The sequence below is a fragment of the Heptranchias perlo genome, chromosome 2 (genome assembly GCF_035084215.1).
Source record: "Heptranchias perlo isolate sHepPer1 chromosome 2, sHepPer1.hap1, whole genome shotgun sequence".
Taxonomy (NCBI): domain Eukaryota; kingdom Metazoa; phylum Chordata; class Chondrichthyes; order Hexanchiformes; family Hexanchidae; genus Heptranchias; species Heptranchias perlo.
In genome coordinates this window covers 50,286,510-50,294,235 of record NC_090326.1, presented here as the reverse complement: position 1 = coordinate 50,294,235, position 7,726 = coordinate 50,286,510, and the positions used below count along the sequence as shown (strand labels likewise).

The 7,726-nt window shown below is 45.0% G+C and overlaps 1 long non-coding RNA gene across 1 annotated transcript in view; it reads left to right on the top strand.

The window, feature by feature from the left end:
• Positions 1 to 4,325: 4,325 nt before the first annotated feature.
• LOC137333539 (uncharacterized) overlaps positions 4,326 to 7,726 on the top strand; it is a 38,659-nt gene continuing 35,258 nt past the window's right edge. Inside the window, exon 1 of the long non-coding RNA XR_010965911.1 lies at positions 4,326 to 4,397. This is a non-coding gene — a long non-coding RNA (uncharacterized lncRNA). The remainder of the gene's footprint in view (positions 4,398 to 7,726) is intronic.

Genomic DNA, 7,726 nt, shown 5'->3' with positions numbered 1-7,726 from the left:
CAACCAGAAGTGCTGAGTAGATGATTAAGCTCGGCCTCCTCCCGATATCCCCACCATCACAGAAACCAGTCTTCAGCCAATTCGATTCACTCCATCTGATATCAAGAAACGGCTGAGTGCACTGGATACAGCAAAGGCTATGGGCCCCAACAACATCCCAGCTGTAGTGCTGAAGTCTTGTGCTCCAGAACTAGCCGCGCCTCCAGCCAAACTGTTCCAGTACAGCTACAACACTGGCATCTATCCGACAATGTGGAAAATTGCCCAGGTATGTCCTGTCTGCAAAAAGCAGGACAAATCCAATCCGGCCAATTACCGCCCCATCAGTCTACTCTCAATCATCAGCAAAGTGATGGAAGGTGTCGTCGAAAGTGCTATCAAGCGACACTTACTCACCAATAACCTGCTCACCGATGCTCAGTTTGGGTTCCGCCAAGACCACTCGGCTCCAGACCTCATTACAGCCTTGGTCCAAACATGGACAAAAGAGCTTAATTCCAGAGGTGAGGTGAGGCTAACTGCACTTGACATCAAGGCAGCATTTGACCAAGTGTGGCACCAAGTAGCCCTAGTAAAATTGAAGTCAATGGGAATCAGGGGGAAGTCTTCAGTGGCTGGAGTCATACCTAGCACAAAGGAAGGTGGTAGTGGTTGTTGGAGGCCAATCATCTTAGCCCCAGGACATTGCTGCAGGAGTTCCTCAGGGCAGTGTCCTAGGCCCCACCATCTTCAGCTGCTTCATCAATGACCTTCCCTCCATCATAAGGTCAGAAATGGGGATGTTCGCTGATGATAATGAAGCAGTCCATGCCCGCATGCAGCTTGGGCTGATAAGTGGCAAGTAACATTGGCGCCACACAAGTGCCAGGCAATGACCATCTCCAACAAGAGAGAGTCTAACCACCACCCCATGACATTCAACGGCATTACCATCGCCAAATCCCCCACCATCAACATCCTTGGAGTCACCATTGACCAGAAACTTAACCGGACCAGCCACATAAATACTGTGGCTACAAGAGCAGGTCAGAGGCTGGGTATTCTGTGGCAAGTGACTCACCGCCTTTGCACCATGTACAAGGCACAAGTCAGGAGTGTGATGGAATACTCTCCACTTGCCTGGATGAGTGCAGCTCCAACAACACTCAAGAAGCTTGACACCATCCTGGACAAAGCGGCCCGCTTGATTGGCACCCCATCCACCACCCTAAACATTCACTCCCTTCACCACTGGCGCATGGGGGTTGCAGTGTGTACCATCCATAGGATGCACTGCAGGCTGTGAGAATTCCCCAGTTCTCTGCGCTACCTAACTTGACAGAATAGAAGCTGAGAGTGGAGTTGGTGATTTATCAACTCGCCAAGGTTTCTTCGACAGCACCTCCCAAACCCGCGACCTCTATCGCCTAGAAGGACAAGGGCAGCAGGCATGTGGGAACAACATCACCTGCACGTTCCCCTCCAAGTCACACACCATCCCGACTTCGAAATATATCACCATTCCTACATCGTCGCTGGGTCAAAATCCTGGAACTCCCTACCTAACGGACTTCACCACACGGACTGCTGTGGTTCAAGAAGGGGGCTCACCACCACCTTCTCAAGGGCAATTAGGGATGGGCAAAAAACGCCAGCGGTGCCCACATCCCATGAATGAATAAAAAAAAACCTCGATATGGATGGGTCCTCCTCAAGTGGCACCCCTCTCTGTTGTGCCATGTTTTGCAGGGCACAACACGCTACTATAATGGGTCCCACTCTGACTGGTGCGTATTGTAGTGCTCCCCCAGAATGATCAAGGCACCTAAATTGCATCTTGAGCAGCCCTATAGCATGCTCAATTGTAGACCTGGTGACGATGTGGCTGTCGTTATATTGACGCTGTTGCTCGGTGATGGGGTTCCTCAGAGGTGACATGGGTCACGTGTGCAGGGGGTATCCCCTGTCCCCGAGGAGCCAGCCCTTGCGGGTGTTCAGTGCGTGGAAGAGGGACGGGATGTTGGATTTCCGGAGGGTGAAGGAATTGTGGCAGTTGCCAGGTAATCTGGCGCACACGTGAAGGAATCTTTTGTGGTGGTCACAAACGAACTGAGTGTTGATGGAGTGACATCCCTTCCTGTTGATGAACAGTCCTGGCACATGTGGAGGTGCTCTGATTGTTATATGGGTGTAACTGATTGACCTGGAATGATCCAGAGGCGAGGAGGTTGAGGACAGTGGTGACTTTGACAGCGACAGGTAAGGAGATGATGCTTGGCCCAGCCGGGAGCAGCTCGGCATGAACGAGGCTGCAGAATCAGTGACTACCTAGCAACTGACTCTCAGCCTCCATACGCACTGCTCCTCAGAGAGGCCCAGGAAGCTGAGCCTCGGTCTGTCGACCCTGTGGTGAGGGTATTACCTCCTGCGACGTCGCTCTCTCTGTTGTTGCCCTCTGTGCTTTTGTGCAGGTGCCTGTGGTGCAGCACTGTGTTGTGGAGTCCCAAGTGGCAGAGGCGGGTGCTCTGCCTGGCGAGGCTGGTGATGTTATTCATCCTCGGACGTAGTGGTGAATGCAGTCATGGCGCCCCCCATCCTGACGGTGTGAGTGCGAGGGGGTCTGCAAAGTAGTTAAATATGTTTCAATAGAAGAATTTTGAGTGGAAAGTAAGAATTTTCAGTAAAATCACAAAGATGTTGCAGCCAAAACTTTGTCTGAACAAACTGAGTGCCCTGCTGCAATAAGTGACCTTTTCTCGCCATCTGTCAAATAAGCATTTAAATGTCTCACTGGCTGCTGGCTGAACCGTGTCTGTTGCAACATGGAGTGTTTCCCACAGCACGAGAAACACGCTGAGGATGCTTCAAAATCGCACCCCGGCCTCAATGTGGAGAAAATTAAGTAGTTCAACTACTTAAACTTTCTCAACAACTGTGTAAAATATCATCCCGCCGGCTTTAATTGCCGGTGGGACTTTCGCTTTCGGGAGGCGTGCTTGCACCCAGACACGTCAGTGGGGAACCCGGAAGTCTGCAGGTTTGAGCCGGGTTCTGAACCAGAACTGGATTTCCCTAATTTTTGGAGCCCCCCTGCCCCCAAAGCACCTGCGATTTTCTGGAAAAATTGAGCTCACAAAGTCTCAATTTTTTTGTTTGATCTTTGTTCCATCTCCCTTCATAATTTGGAAGTATCCTTGTCTAACTGAGCTGGTTGTTCACCCTCAGAATGTCTCCTTCCTTGTTGGGGACCAGTATTTTGGAACCTCGGTCCTGAATGATTGTCTCATGGTGAACTTCCACTCCTGTTTCTCTGTTAACTGAATTCCTAGTCCAGTCGGTGCAACTGTTCCTATGATTTTTGAATGATAACATTTTTATCATAAGCATTACCCTCGTGATCTTGTGACCAGTAACTTGAGTGCTTAACTATATTCTTCCTTTTTTTAACATTGCTCACTGATTGATTGGGTATTTCTCTCCTCTGCTCTCTGTAAAAGGGCAGGTGTGGTGGAAACAGAATACAACTTCACAGGTTGGTTCTGTTTCTCTGCGGTAGAAGATTTCTTGTCACTCAGAAGTTCTGGACCTTCTTCAGGATTGCATCACTGGATGAGGATCATGTCCTTGTATCTCAGTTAACACGCTATTTTGAAACACCCAGTTGAACTATCTCCCTTTCTGCAAAAAAATGTAGGCCAAGGATTCCCTTATTTGGTGACAGTGCATCATGCAGACATGTTAAACACTTAAAACAAGCAAATTCTGAATTACTTGAGCAAAGCCAGATCTGCCCATTAGTTGCAAAAATTTTCACTTTGTCTGCCTTTAGATCGTAGCTGTAAGACAATCCAAACAAGGATTAGGTAATGTTCAGGCCTACTTGCCAAAACTCTTTTCACTTTCTCTAGCTTTAAATAGCAGTCCAAGACTGTACCAGATAAGGATGGCTCTCTATTTAACTTTGACAAGGCTGGATCTACCTAGCACTGGTCACTGAGTGGAACCAGCTGCTCACTGTAGAAATTCCTTTGTCTCCACAATGCTATCTCAGAATACCAATGGATCACAGCATTAACTCTTTCTGTTTTTCTAGAGTTCAGCGGATTTGTTACAAACACTGGTCATCGTTATGCCCATTTTCTGGATGGACAATGGGAACAAAAATGACCAATTTTGTAGGGCTATCCCCTACACCCCAAGAAATCCTGGAAAACGTCTGCCACCACATTAGCCTCAGACGACTATCAGGCATCCAAAATGGCTGCCTTAGGCAGTTGTCAGGCTAATGAGGGGCCTAACACCTGTTTTAGGACCCTTCTGAGAGATTGGGCTATCCTGAAAAGAGCAGCAGTTGGACCTGGTCCATTTAGGATCTCTTGACCTTGGATGTGGTCTAGGAACTGGCTGTTACCGAAAAGGTAAGTTTTAATTTTTGTTTTCAAAATTCATATGGAGCCTGGAGGATCAGATGTGCTCCCCCCCCCCCCCCCCCAGTTTCAGAGTGCTGTTTGTGTCCACAATTGATTTCCCCCACTGTCCTCCCTCACTAGCACATACTTGAGGGCCATTGCCGGCGAGGTAGCCTGACATTTGTTCTTGCATAATAGTGACCTTCCTGTGGAGGTACAGGCACCAACAACTCACCCAGATTATTTAAATGAAGCCCCAGCCCCAATTGTGGGCTGGCCTCAGGCCTTCTGGTTTAGGCACATGTTCAGGCCTTTGTGCCTGAACAGAGCTCCACTGAATTTCTACACCATTATTTTTAGGATACCTCTATCCATTTTAGGATACCTTTCTTATACTATGCAGGAGAGCAGCTGTGTAATGGGCATAGGGGGATTGCAGAATTGGGAGAGTAGAGTCTGTGCCCATTTCCTACTCCTGTAATCTGCTGCATTTTGTTTAGTAGAGTGGTTGTGACTATTTTATGCTTAGCCTTATTAAGGCCCCAGATTTGATTCAAAATATTTAAATGAACAACTAACAGAATTTTGCCTGTTTAATCCTTCCAATCTAGTTCTGGACATTTTACTACAGTAAAGGTATTATATCAGTTATTGCTGTCTTTGTCCTCTTTCTTCCTCCTCTTTCTTCCTCCTCTTGCATTTGCCTAGTTTTTTGCTCTTGTTGCTCATTTGCAATGGAGTAAAAGGGAGCTCCATTATTGAAGGAAACCTTGAATTGCCACAGGCTTCTATATTTTTGTAATGTTTATAGTGCCTTTTACAGTACAATATTATTTCTATTAAACTTCTCTTCTATTTTTGTTACTTGTATTTATTTTTGAATAAGGTTTGTGGCTGCCATTAATTTTACTTTGTTAACATGAATGAGTTTTTGTAACATTTCAAATGCAGTATTTCATGTTTGAAGTGGTATAAGATAATATAAGTCATACCAGGGAGGTCAGCAAGCAAAAAGTAATAGCAGAACACTGCAGATAAAGAATTAAGTATTTTAACATGGCCCTTATAATGGAAAATACCCAATTGTTACAAAATTTGGATTTAATACTGATAGTAAATCCTTCACTTTATTCTCCACCAGAATGCAGCTCGAGTGGTAGCACTTCTCAGTTTTTGGGGGATCAAGGTCTGTCAAGTTGGTTAAATATGAATTTGACACCAGGTCAACTAATTACTGATGCAATGGCCTACATAAAGCTCTGTAATACAAAAAGAAAGTCATTCAGAGATAGGTATAAGATTACAGACCGACTCTGCACCTGTGTCCAGGAGGAGTTATTCCATTTCCACACTGTTGTAGAGCCAATCTTGTATACTTACATTTACAGATTTATAGGGACAATTTTATGAATTCATGCTCCTAACTGAGAGCCTCATCCACTAGAAGTGCATATTGGGAATTCAGGTGTGAATTCCTTGTTTTTTTTTCCTCCATTAATTTTAAACCACTCCAGGAACGCAACTTAAAATTACCCCTCTAAGGAGAAAGAAGCTTTAACCCCAGCTTCTGGTTTTATGGAAAATACTCATGTGAGCTGTCACTTTCCCTATTTTAAAACTATGACCCTAACATTCCTTTGGCTGTGACCCCAGTGGTTACATCGGGGATTGTGTCCTGTTGGATTTATGGGCTCGGTGAGTGGACACCTCATTTGAATGGGGCAGGTGGGTGAAAGCACTACTTTGAGTGCATCTTTAGCACCCATGTGCCCTGAAACTTGTATGCCAGCCTGCCCATGGCAGAGCCCCTAACCCTGACACTGCTCCAATCGGCCCCTGATCAAGGGGATTGATCAGGATTTTTTTTTAAATTTGCTCCCGTCACAAGTTCAGGCCAATTGCCAGGTCTGGACCCATCCAGTGGGACCCACCTCTGTCCTTGTGGAGGTGAGTTTGTTTGAAGTCATAGCTTTCTGTTAGTACTAATCCTGTCAAAATAAAGAACAGCTGTTTCACATTTGGGGGGAGGGGCTGTTTTTTAATGGGGGGGGGGTGGAAAATGAATCCTCGAAGCACTAAATATATGGAAGCATAACTTTTAAAATCACAAATAGATAAAAATTATCACTTACCAGTTCCATTCTAATCCATAATCTTCATCACAAATCTGCACATTTGCCATGTCCAGCTGACCTATTTTTAAACCAAGCTGCACATCAATGGATAGGTTTTTTTTTGTTTCTTTAGCTATTTGTTGTTTTTCAAACAATGTTTTGCACTATAAAAGCAATTGGTGGTTGAATTCCCTTTATGTGCTATTTTCTGATGCACTGGTTACATGTTCACTTCAGATTTGTGTATGTATTCTAACAAGGTTGTTAACCTGTTGTATTTTAAATGAGATGGCAACCTTGCAAAAATAGTGATCATTGAATCAGACACATTAACCAGTGCATTTAAAAATAGCCCACAAAAGAACTTCAACCACTTGTTGACCAGATTGGATGTAATATACTTCTCTGACTTTCACTTGAGTGTTATGAAGTTGAGTCTATTCATGGGGACCAATTTTACAAGCTGGGAGCCTCACCCACCAGGTGTGTATATCAGGACGTCTTGCACAGTGCACTTGCGATTTCCTGATCGGCAACTCCCAGTGAGTGAGACTTTTCGCCAGTGGCAAGCTTTCACAAGATTGGCCCTATTATTTAAACATCATCTCATTTTTGCCCAGCTTATTTAAACTTCTCAGCTAGAAGACTATCCAGAGGTAAATTGAAGTCCTGATTTTACACGGCACCATTAGTGGTGTGAGCTTCATGGATGTAGGTCAGAAAACTGACTGCGTACCAATTTTCTAAAAGCTGCTTCTGCCGATGAGAAATGGAGGCTGAACTCCTGGGATGCATGGGCCTCGTTTAAACAATTAAAATATTCAAATAAGATCTCACACCAAATTTAACATTCAGGTGATGCTCCATATACAGTGTTAGTCTCACCCAAAAGCATGATGCAGGAGCACTTAGCAGGCCAGGCCTGCTTAGTACTGCTTAATGAAGGTAGTTTGCTACTGTGTAGGTTATTTTTTCAAGTAACCATTTTTTTTGACTGGGAGCCTTTCCTAGTTTCTGCATTGAGCATTTTGCCATGTTTTTTTGGTTCCCCATTGAGATCTTTTTGCACAATCCTTTATTTTGCAGTGCCTCACTTGTATTAACCGTGCCAAATTCCTCCAGCAGTACAAATAGTAGCTCAGATGAGACTGACTATGTCAACTCTGATACTGGTAACGTGATTTAGATGAGCAGGATCACTTCATGATGAGACATCACCTGCAG